The sequence below is a fragment of the Trematomus bernacchii genome, unplaced genomic scaffold, assembly GCF_902827165.1.
Source record: "Trematomus bernacchii unplaced genomic scaffold, fTreBer1.1, whole genome shotgun sequence".
NCBI lineage: Eukaryota > Metazoa > Chordata > Actinopteri > Perciformes > Nototheniidae > Trematomus > Trematomus bernacchii.
This window is the reverse complement of record NW_022988066.1, coordinates 2,762,005-2,774,020: the sequence shown is the minus strand read 5'-3', so window position 1 is coordinate 2,774,020 and position 12,016 is coordinate 2,762,005. Positions and strand designations below refer to the sequence as shown.

Genomic DNA, 12,016 nt, shown 5'->3' with positions numbered 1-12,016 from the left:
TAATCAGTGTCAAGTAAAACCCCAGCTACAACTAAATAATGTTGGATTAAACCTTCTGGGTCGGACATCAACGCCCATGTGTACACTCATAACAAAATATGGCCTTTTACATTTTTTTTGGATGATAATTGTTTTCCATTGTTCTGTTGAGATGACACAATCGCATGCCCTCCCCCTCAGGTGGATCCATATTCAGTGATCTCTACAAAGCCTTTTTTTAACAGATTACTCAGACAGCTGTATTAACAGGAAGAGAGCCTGGCTCAAAGATGAGTTCAGGCAGAGTACATGACATGACTATCCTGCTAACACTCCATTAAACACTTTCTTTTGTTTTCATTGGTATTATTAATAATAACAACTAAATATATGACCCACTATTAATTCACACAGGAAGACACTCCTCCTCCGGCCGGGGGGTCATGTTCTGCTGTACAGCGGCGTCTCAGGAGCTGATACTGACTCAGAGATTTGCTCAAAGGCACTTCAGCTGGTTCAATGCTTGATAATTTCACATAGGCTTTGTAGTTGAGGGATGCAACAGCCCACAATGCTGCCATAAAATGATGGAGAGAACTATTCTGTAAGTGTACTACTCAGATTAAAGTGTATGTTCCCTCGCTGCTGTGCTGTGTCGTCTTTTAGCTGTAGTGTTTATTAACCTGTGTTGTGAGTGTTGTTGCCTTTGTTTCTTCAAGTTAAAGTATGGGAACATTTGCCAATCCAGATTTTGATTCTGAACTTTTTATATAAGAAGTATAATTACGGCTCTTTGAAGGGAGCCGGATCTTATGGCTCCGTTCCTTTCCGAGAGCCGTTCAAAAGAGCCGGTTTGTTTTAAGTGGGCGGGGTTACTAGGTTTATCTGCGAAATAATCACCAGGATAATGATTGACTGTATTGCCAGAAATCTACTTTTACTCACAGAAAAATGTATAACTTGCTACATACATCAGCCAGCCAAACTACTACTCAAGCAGCATGCGTTATGCCATCATCTATGGAAAATGTGCATTCAGGAAAGCAAGTTCCCGTGAAGGCGAGTGGATTTATGGCAGGCAGTGAACCAACGATAAAAACAACGGCTCTCACCAAGTACGACTCGGTTCCCTTCGTTCGTACCAAAGAGCCGTTCAAAAGAATCGGATCGTTCGCGAACGTAACACACACCCACTAATAAGAAGCACGTTCCAATAGATTTTGACTTGAAAATGTAACACCCCTAAAAACACACATTCACTAACACACACAGCCATTTGTCATAATTTCCCCTTGCTGTCATGTCCCAGAGGCCATGAAACACATTTTTCCGGAACACATGCCGAATCACCCCTAAACTGATGACTTCATGTTTGGGACGCAGCACCACAGTCCCTTTTACCACAAGATCGATGACATCAGCTCATCAACAACTTCTGTGGGCCCATACAGAGCACAGAAAAACGGTATTTGGGGATATCACATGGCATTGTGCTACATGTTGTGTTTGTCCAACTTCCCCCCCGAAGCGTATCAGTGATCGTCCTGGAGGACAGAACAAAAGATGGGTCCTATCCAGTGATTTCCTCTGCTGAAGTAAAGGAAATACAGCCTTCCCATACTTCCCATCCTGCGACAAGAATCCGAGACATGTGACACGACACCATCTGACAGGGTATCTCTCCCCGACTCCAACCAGATACATCCTCAGTGGAAAGTTTGTGGGATTGTGTGAGTGTGTGGGCAGCGATTTGTCAGGAGGGGAGCTGATAAGGCAGAAAGTGTAACCATCATGAGAATATATGAACATAAGGAAAAACAGATCTGAAAATACAGTGCAAGAAATATCGAAGCAGCAGCTGGCAAGTGTTTACTCTAAGGGCTTTCTTTCAAAATAAAAGTCTTCAAAACAAAAAGATTACAACAATTTCTGTCCTTTACAGTATTTATTAACAAGAAATAGGCATTATTTTTGTAATCATCTTTTTTAATTTACAGTTGATAGTGGGATAGTTAATGGTTTTTCATGCATTCATTTATGTCTGTCAAATTAACCTGCTATGAAACATTATGGTGTTTTGAGAGTTTTTATCATTGTGCTTAATGTGGTACTATCAATTTCTTATTTTTACTCTTCTATCTGGCAGTTGAACTTTGGCTTCCAGTCTATTTTAAAAGTCTGGCAATATTGTTTTGTTTCACAGGAATTAATTATAGGGTAGATCCTTCCTTTAAAGGAAGGGTTTGGTTCAATGCACAGGATGTAGTGCAACATCACTCCTTGAGTAACTAAGTCTTGTAACAGACAGAGGACACTGGGTGTGACGGCGCACAATCTGCTATCAGAATAACGGCCTGCTTATTTCTCCTCAGCCACAGCAGGTTCAACGCTGAGAAAATAAATAAGACTGAGCAGCAGAGAATGAGTGACAGCCGGTGGGAGCAGAGACAGATGGAGGTGCTGTACCTGTGCTGCAACACGCAGATACATTATTAAATATGCCTTATTTTATAACATAAATAATTAGGGTGCTGCTACTATGTAAACAAACAAAAAGACCATCCGTAAGTAGAGAAACATTTACAGTGCACACAAAAATGGGCTGTGAATTCAAAGAAATCCAAAGGAAGCACAAATGGTCGCACTAAATATTTGAACTCCAAACACATAAAACATTTCAGTTTGTGTACCACACACACACAAACAAACACTCACTGAAGGCACACACAGACTCCTTATGTTGCCCAAGGGGTTTACTGAGCAGAATGCAAAATGCGTCACTAATAACATGCATCGGCCCTGCAGCAGAGAAGCTCACTAACATCAACAACAGAAGTGTGGCGACAAATTGGTTTGTCTGCCAGAAACATTGACCTTAATACAAGACTGAGGTGAGGACGCAGGCGGAGGTACAGTCGGCATGGCTTTAAACCCTTAGAGCCATTTACTGTGTCCACTGTCCACTGAGTTCACTGAGAGTTGTTACCTCATCACAAAAAGGATCTGATTAATTACAAAATACAGGGGATCATTCTGATGAGAGCTGTGTGAAGGGTGATAAAGATTCAGGGCAGGCCGGGTGTGGAAGCATTCCCTTGGGAATACATTGCAATCAGTTGAAAGCTCTTTGCGTCCGTTTATGAAGCTGAAGGAGCCTCGGCGCGTCCCAACTGCACGCCAAAGGACCCTGACCAAGCGTCGCTATTGGACTATCAGGGAGTGAGACTGTGTTGACAAATACAACATATCACTATGGCCAGCAAGGTCAATGTGCTACAACACACACACACACACACACGTTGCAAACATCAACAGTGACTTCCAAACATCCAAATGAAGCACACTAAATCAATTAAAACCATGACTAACGACAACAGAAAACATCAGAAACACAAAATGAAGACCAAACTGGGCAGTGCTGACACAGCGTTTAGTGGCAGTAAGGATGACAATCATCGTTTAGTACACAAGCTGACCCAGATAGAGGCAAACAACAGAGGACATCACAGTACATACTCACGTCAACACCCGGATTCCGCCACCAACCTCAGTGCTGCCAACAGTGATTTGACACGGTCTGTGTGATGTGACAATACCATGGTGTGTGTCTGTGTGTGAATCTTCCTGGTCGAATGTACTTATTGTAAGTCGCTTTGGATAAAAGCGTTAGCTAAATGCAATGTAAGTGTAAGTGTAAGTGTAAATGTAAGTGTAAGTGTAAGTGTAAGTGTGTGTGTGTGTGTGTGTATGTGTGTGCGCGCGTCCACAAACAGGAACAAGGTTTGGGTGTGCCTGATAAAATAGTGGCAGATGATGTAAATGCAGATGTTTGGTCAGAGAGGCAATAAAGCATGTTTCCTGTACACATCGGGCCAACAGGAGTTCATATTTGCACACACACAAGCACAGAGCATATTTGTATTTAATGGAATCAATTGTAATATTCAATGGATCACTGTAATTTAATATGAACAGGCTTACATGAATGTAAACGTACAATAATTACTAATAAGTACTTTAAAGATTAAAGAATGTGATGCTTTTTTTGGTCTCACTTGATGAATAATTATGGGTATATATTTACACCTTGTGCTTTAGTGTATTAGTCATTTTCCACTGTTTACCAATGTCATAGACTAAATGGCTGATCCAGGAAAAAGCCTCAGATACATTTAATATTGAAAATAATCACTTGTTGCCACCCTTCTTTCCAGTTAATCCACAAACTCTGTCAAAAAAGTGGAAAATTATCAGTAAAATCATGAATGTTTTACCAAACTAAATGTACTATTAATGCTGCAATTTATAGCAGTTCAATAGATGCCTATTAATTGACAGTAGCTACAACAACCATTGACATTTATTAATATGTTCAACCCTATCAACCAACATTACCTTAACTGGTTATGTCCAAATGAGCCAACATTAGAAAGAAAATATATCATTACTGATACATAAAACAATAATTATAGTTACATTTACTGTCTTGAGGTTTAACCTGATATAGCATCTGGGTAACACATCAATCAGCCCCTTATCTGCCACACATCACACAAGCATCCACATTCAATAAACCGGTTAAAAGGTGACAAAGCGCTATCGTATTCAGAAGTTTCAACATTAGCTCATCCAACCAACAAAGTGCAACCAGTACTACCGCATTTTATTTATCACCCAGAATGCTTTTCACCAGCACAGTACTGACATCAACATGCTGTGCCCATGCTAAGAATTCAAAGACAGTTATCACAGATGCCAAACCAGCGTGATTTATTACACAAAGGCCAGTTACTGTGTTATATATATCTTTCTACACAATGATTACAAAATGCTCAGGGAAAGTCACTCAGAATGAACAAAGCACACCGTCGCTGAATTTCACTGCAGGATTCAGGGCTGAAACTGAGCGAGGTTTTATGTGAGTGTACGTATGAAAGAGTTATGTTGCTCAGTGGGACTTTTATAGCAGGGTAATAAAAACAGCAGAGAAACATGTCTCAATGGAGAGAGGAGAGGAGAAGAAAAGACCAGGTAGCCCCATGGATTTAGATATTGTACACATGCAATATGAGCTTTCATGAAACTCAGAAAGAGCATTTTCCAGATCCCCACACAGTGAGGGGAGCAGCACTTATAATGAAGGCATCCACAAAGGTGGCCAAACACACACACACACACACAATGAAATGTTCACTGTGAATTATAGTACATTTCCCTTTGCCAGTAAATATGCAAAATGACAGTCAGTTAATTGAGTAGATTAAGTGACCTGGAAGAATTCTAATCTAATCTCCATATTAATTCATGCCCTCAGGCAACAGGGGATGCGCCCCCCTCCCTCTCTCTCTCTTTTCTCCCAAAGCAGTGGCTGCATACTCTGGCTAGCAGCCTGGGAAACACAGCATACCAAGCTAGTGCCATTCACTGATCACAATGGCAGCATTTCATTAGTCATCAACAGTACATTTGCCAATTAAGACTGATGATTGAATGAGAATTACTTTATGTATCTAACAATACACAGGTAGAATAATTAGATTGTTGTAGTTTATTATAACAGTCTGTTGTTAAAAAGAACATATCGTTGGTATTTAGACATTTTCAGCTCATAAACTTAAAGACTGGATAATGACATAAAATAAAAATATATTAGGTGTCATTGTTCATGAACTCTCCATATGATTAAAGCCTGATAATGTGGTGAAGTTAAAGCACCACTGTCAGCTTTATATGTTCTTGATCTCAAAGGTTTGAACCACAGAGAGAAACTTTAATAGGGTGACGACCGCGGGGATCAAAAGAGCTGCCGTCTTTTTAAAAAGCTCATTTGGCCAAAAAACTTGGCAACTCTCCCTCTGCCCTGGTCAAAGGCTGACCCCGTCACCATGGTTACTCCACTCTTAATATCTATGCAAACGGCTTCTCGCTGCGATGGGAAGACCCACTGCTGACCGGGTCTGACACTCCGCCAGGGACTGCCCCCTCACACACACACAAAAACACACATACAGACAGAAAGGCCTTTGTAAACACAAATATTATCAACCAATGACATATGGATGGATGCGCATGTGGACGTCCACACTTTCTCAAGCTGGACAAAAGTCAGCTGTGCTTCACGTCAGGCCGGATGCTTTCAGTAATTCAACAACCCACAAGAGTATAATAAAGTTATTCTAACCCCACCCCGCTGGGACGTCTGGCTCTAGCAACCAAACAACTGCGGAATCTAAACAGTCAGCCCACACATGCATCACATCAAACAGCACCCTGACTGTGGACGCACAATAGTACGAAACAAGAGACTCTTCATATTCGCCTGACTTCTTCAGAGCGATTAAAAAAACAAAACATTAAAGATGCAGATCAGCAGTGCAGCTTGTTGCAACTTTATCAAGATCACCCATATCATGAAAGCATCAGTACCCCAACCACAACTCATATAGTTCCAACTTAAAAAACAAGCATGCAACAGGTACAAACAGCAACCATATGTGTCTACATAAAGCAACACAAATTCATCTTAGTTTGGTGTTTTTTCATAATAGTTCATAAATATTTCATAATTTATTATTATATACCTTTTAAAATTCCCTTGGAATTGCTCACGGGTGGGGAAGTAAGTCTGAACTTCATTCAAATGTTCTTAAACTGTGACTTGCAAAGTTCTGCCTTTGACCAAGGGCAAGCTATTTTGATAGTGTTGACCTTTAATGGACAGTCAGAGAGTCAAAATTAAGGAAGCTTTCCTAGCTCATTAGCTTTGTTAGCTGTCTAGCTTGTTAGCTACGACCTTTAACTTGATCTGTCCAAAGGTAACACAATTTAAAAGGTGGATATTTACTGTACAGGGATGACATTGTGATCAATTACATTTGTTTACATCTAACTCTTGGTAGAAAAAGCAAATAAACAAATACACATTAATGTTAAATTCTACCTTTGAAGGACTGTAAAGTATGGCTGTGTAATTATATTGTCAATCAAATAATATCCTCATTATGTTTTTCATCTGGTTTCATTGGGTGTAACAGACACGTACACACAGGCTGAAATGCTCAGACAAGGCTTATAATTCAGTCCAATTTAGCAGGCCTCGGTCCCTCTGACCCAACCCAGAACTGCATGCTCTAGCAAGCCAAATGAAGGACAGATGAAGTCAAAGCCCAGAGAGAGACAAGCTAATCCAAGATAATAAAATGAAGCCTGCTTGTGCGCAAACACACACGTCCTCTCTAACAAAGGAAAAACATTGGCGTCCAATACCCAATCAATGTGCAGTGCAGAGGGAGAGTGGAGCCACATGTTTTTGATAAGTCCTCTAGCAGAGCAGGGTGAGGTAATGATGAAGTCATTTCTGTCCTCTGGACAGGTTCAAATTCACTAGGCAGTGTGCGTTTTAAATGGCTTCAGGCACAGCAACATGCACATTCTTTCTGCCTTTTTTTTTGGGGTGCTATGCAGTTAAGAAAACTACTCTACCAATTGAAGTAGCAGTCCATCCAAAGACCAAATAACAGCTGAAGAAGCGGCAATATATGCATCTCATATTTTTCAACATAACTGCTGTCCCTCAAGGAACCCCAAAAAAAACTACATTCACCAAATATTTGCTCCCTCCCCACTCTGCAGTTTCTGTTTTCTGAAGAAAAATAAAGCATTCCCAAGCAATCAAGCCTTGCTATGAGGCCTTATTAGTCCCTGCAGACTGCACCCACTCACCCGGTCACTGCCATCCCGTTACTAATCTATAAGACTGTCTGTCCTTTCCCCCAGCACAATGGACACTGTACTTCCTGTGTCTCGGCATGGATCTTAAGATTAGCTGAGCTGCCTCGAGTTATTATAAAACCATTCATTAGAGCAGAAAAAATAAACAAAAGAAAGCAGCTCAGGCTGCTGCAGATGTGTTGAAACAACACATTTACCTCCGCTCGGTCCTGTGTAAATGTTATTCTGCAAGCACGGTAAAGATCAACAACACAGGCCTGTTAAAAGAATATTATGGATGTGGACAATACTAAATTGTTGCTGGCTGGTGCATTATTTGGAGACAGCTTCATGGATGTTTCAAACCACTGCTTTTTTTACATATACTCTCTCCAGTACAGCGTTAGCTCTGAGTGTTAGCGATGCTTGCTAATGTAAACAAAGACTATATCACATCCAAAACATGTTGCGCATTGTTTCTGATAGCAACGTTTCTGATAGGGCCGTAGGCGTAAAGTCAGCCCACATTTCCGATTTTATGTCATATCGGAAGCAAATCTGGATCAGCTCCGTTGAACCCCCGTTTTTAGAGATGTGGGTACGGAGGAAAAGAGAGGGTTTTATTTTCTGACACTTTGTGAGTTCCCTGGCACACCGGGGACACATATTTATGTATAAAAGACATCAAAAAGTGCATTTTGCATGATAGGAGACCTTTAAAAGAAGCCAAGAAATCTAGAGGATGGTGCTTTGCTTATATACATTTCTACAATATAGTGGGACTAATCTGCACAAAGCTGTGCAGTTTGTTATTCGCCTCTTCTTTACTAAACCAAGACTGTCCTCCTGGTCTCAGCTCCCTAGAGTCTTAGGCAACTGTATAATTCACGAGGACCTTTTAAAACAGACAGGAAAATGGAGTTCACATCAAAGAGGATGTGCGTAGGTGGAGGGAAAAATAAATATGGAGAATGTTTGCATTTTCTATCTATTCCGTCATTTGCTCAGGGTTAAATATCTGACTTAAACCCCACGGCCCCGCGGGGAAGAAGGGCTTCTTAACATTTAATAAACTATGAATGTGTCATACTCACTTAACGGGAAGAAACTCAGCTTTCAGACAATATTAACCATGTTTAGCTAAACGAAACTAAAGGGTAATAACAAAGGCTCTGAATTAGCCCTGAGCGAAAAAATGCTGACGCGCTTAGCACAGAACTCAAGGTAAAATACCCTTATTACTTATTAAATCTGCACAAACAAGATATTCACAAAATTCTTACCTATGCTGCTGTTGTTCTGATCAAAAGTTGTGTTCAATGGCATTAAAACGATAAAAACGCTGCTGAAGGTTAATCCATAGGTTAATCCAATGTGTCTGTGTTCCTTTGAAATGATTACTGATAATCCATCATATTTATGTCAATAACGGAGATTTCATATTAGCTGTTATTAGCACTATTAGAGCTACAACCCAGCTTCCGGTTTTGGGCATTCTAGCTACGCATCACTCATTCACCAATGGGTAATGTTTAGATGGATTTTAGGAACTTCCCCTCGATTCCATTGGCTCTAACGGTTCAAAAGAGATGTCAATCATCAAAATCGACCGAGGGAGGCCAGAGATATGGAAAATGCACCCAAATGACCCCAGAAGTGGGTTTCTTTTTCTGAATCTCTCTAAAAAGGTCAAATGTCACTTATTTTGCATCAATCTTGATACAGGGTACTTATATGTTACAGTTTGGATTCCTAAAGCTTTTAGTCTACTATCCCATCATTCAAGGGTGGTTTTCACTGTAAGTAAGTTTTTTTTTTGGACGGACACTATAATTTAAAAATCTTTACTATGTTCAATCTGAATTTACTTTAAAGTAAAAAAATTCTATATTGATTCTGACTTTTCTACATCCAACTCACAGGTTTATCATTGCTTTGAGAAAAAAGATTATTAATTTACCCCTTTTAGAAGGGAAGATATAGTCAATAGTTCTGGGAATGTCATTTTCGAGCCTGAGGCCTGAAAAACAGGCTCAGGGCTCAATTGGATAGGGGGGCCCCCTCTATCCAAGTAAATCAGAGAATAAGGGGAATACCATTTGAGATGTCATGTCCATATGGTGAACATTCACAGCTTTTCAGAGGAACTCAATTACAGGAGAGAAAAAAAGGAAACAAAAATGAAGAATCTAGTTTGTGTGTTTGAGTGCAGCCTTTTGGAGACAATTATCATATTTGTCTGGGACCTTTTCAAGTTCAAATGGCCAGGCTTTGGTATGGATATGGATATCCTCAGAGAGTCATTACAGGCTGAGAAATATCTAAGAGGCTGAGGTGCTGAGGAGGTGCTCGGGGGTTACATGTGAACTTAAGAGGGAGAGAGGAGAGAGGGTAGACTGTGGGGGGGGGGGGGCTGATTTTTGATCTGCAGAACCTTGGGGGCATGGCAAGGGAGTTATGAAAACTGATGGAACAAATGGTGAAAAGGCGGGAAAGTGCTAGGAAGGGAGAAGATAGAAGGAGCTGCACACACAGAGTAATCCAAATGGAGGCCCTTTAACAAGGACGTTTTCTTAAGCTGGCTACACACCAACCCGATTTTGGGAGTCAGAGGCCGTCAGAGGCAGTCGAGAATTCGCGGCGCCCTACTCAGGTTGGTGTGTCCCGCACCGTCTTCTCTTTACGGCACCTTTTCACACCTTCTCTGACCTCCCGCGGCCGATTCCACATGTTGAATCGGCCGCGGGAGGTCAGAGAAAGTCGGCCCAAGCAATCACTCTGATTGGCTGTTCACACTACCGCTGCCTGCTGGTAAGGACAGTTATTGCCACTCGTCGACTGAAGTATTTGCGGTGTGTTCGTAGGCGGGCGGCGTAGAGGGCGGCGTAGCCGACGCAGGCGACGTAGCTGACGTAAAAGTCGGGACGCCTTCGGTACGCGTTCTTTGGTCTCAGGTGGGTGTGTAGCGGCCTTTAGGGAAAGCAAGCTATCTAACTTAGCAAAAGCTTAGATGCAGAAGGAAGGAAGTAAAATTATCCCTTTCGTACTGTTTTTGTTAACACCATGTCCAACCAGGCTCAGATAGACCAATTACATAAACTAAATGTAAACGGTGCTGTGTGAATGCCAACAATTTTACCTGCATGGGCCTAATAATTGATGTATGAACAACCTATGGATAGTTTTTTCCATTAAAATATAACTACATCCTGATCTGTAACTGTGTAAATGTAACTAAAATTCAAATGGAAAATGTGTAAACAAAAAGAGAAGTATTCTAAAAAAACTACAATAGAATTCATTAGTTAAAAAAGTGCATTACTTGTTGAAGAAGTTTGACACTTTGAGTGTATCCTTATCAGCTGCAGGAGGTTCTGCACTGTAACTGAACCTGACCTTTGACCTCCTGTCAGAAAGAGAGCACCACCCGAGAATATTTGAAAGATATTTGTTTCTCTCCAAATCATACATGCACCTTCTAAAATGTAAAGTAGCTGCATTAAAGACATCTACAGAACTAATGACGCTTTACAGTAAGTCCTGCTAGAATATCACAAACAGTAGGTTATCTTATGCATGACTTAGAGCTCAAAGTAAACAATATTGCAGCTGTTTGGATATCCAAGTGTTGAAGTGTTGGGCATGTCGAGCAGGCATCGCATGCCCAACAACCACAATAAAGCATGCCGTGCAATTCAAACGTTATGAAAATGCCAAATATAACTCAAATCCTCCACATACCTTGTGTGAGGGTCTCCAGGTCCCGGGTTAGCAGCTGACAGTGGACCTGCAGAAAGTGTCGGACCTCTTCTGGCTGGCTCTGTCTGTTTCACCGTTTTGAATTCAATGGTTCCGTTCAAGCACGTCGTGTCGAGCACTTTCACTGACGCACAGCAACGTGATGGAGTAAACCTGCTCCCTGCAGCCCTGCCGGCAGCAACACATGCCGTGTAGATCTAATATGCAAGCAAAACCGGAAACGCTAGCTCACTATATGGCAGGAAGCGTGAACGTGATTCACCGTAACGGGAGAGGCACTTTTTCGCGAATCCCTTGCTTGAGACCATAGACGCAGTGATTCAGGAGGGCTGTGTTTGAGGTGTATTATTTATGTTTGTCCCAATTCAAGCCAGAAGAGTTGAGCAGACCTAGCAGGGGAAACGTTTCCCAGCACAGGCTTTAAGCAAATGTATATTAAGTGTGTTCTCCCCTTGGAATTATTATTCACAAAAGCGACATGTAATTAAATCCGAAATCACTGAATCTCTGTCATTCGTGCTATATCATGGTTAAAGCTTACTGTGAAGTGTGTGTCCTTGTCTGCTTT

General features: G+C 41.2%; 1 protein-coding gene across 1 annotated transcript in view; it reads right to left on the bottom strand.

The window, feature by feature from the left end:
• add3a (adducin 3 (gamma) a) overlaps positions 1-11,631 on the bottom strand; it is a 104,615-nt gene extending 92,984 nt beyond the window's left edge. Inside the window, exon 1 of the mRNA XM_034120366.1 lies at positions 11,431-11,631. The gene's annotated coding sequence lies outside the window, so the exon portion shown is untranslated. The remainder of the gene's footprint in view (positions 1-11,430) is intronic.
• Between the last annotated feature and the right edge of the window lie 385 nt (positions 11,632-12,016).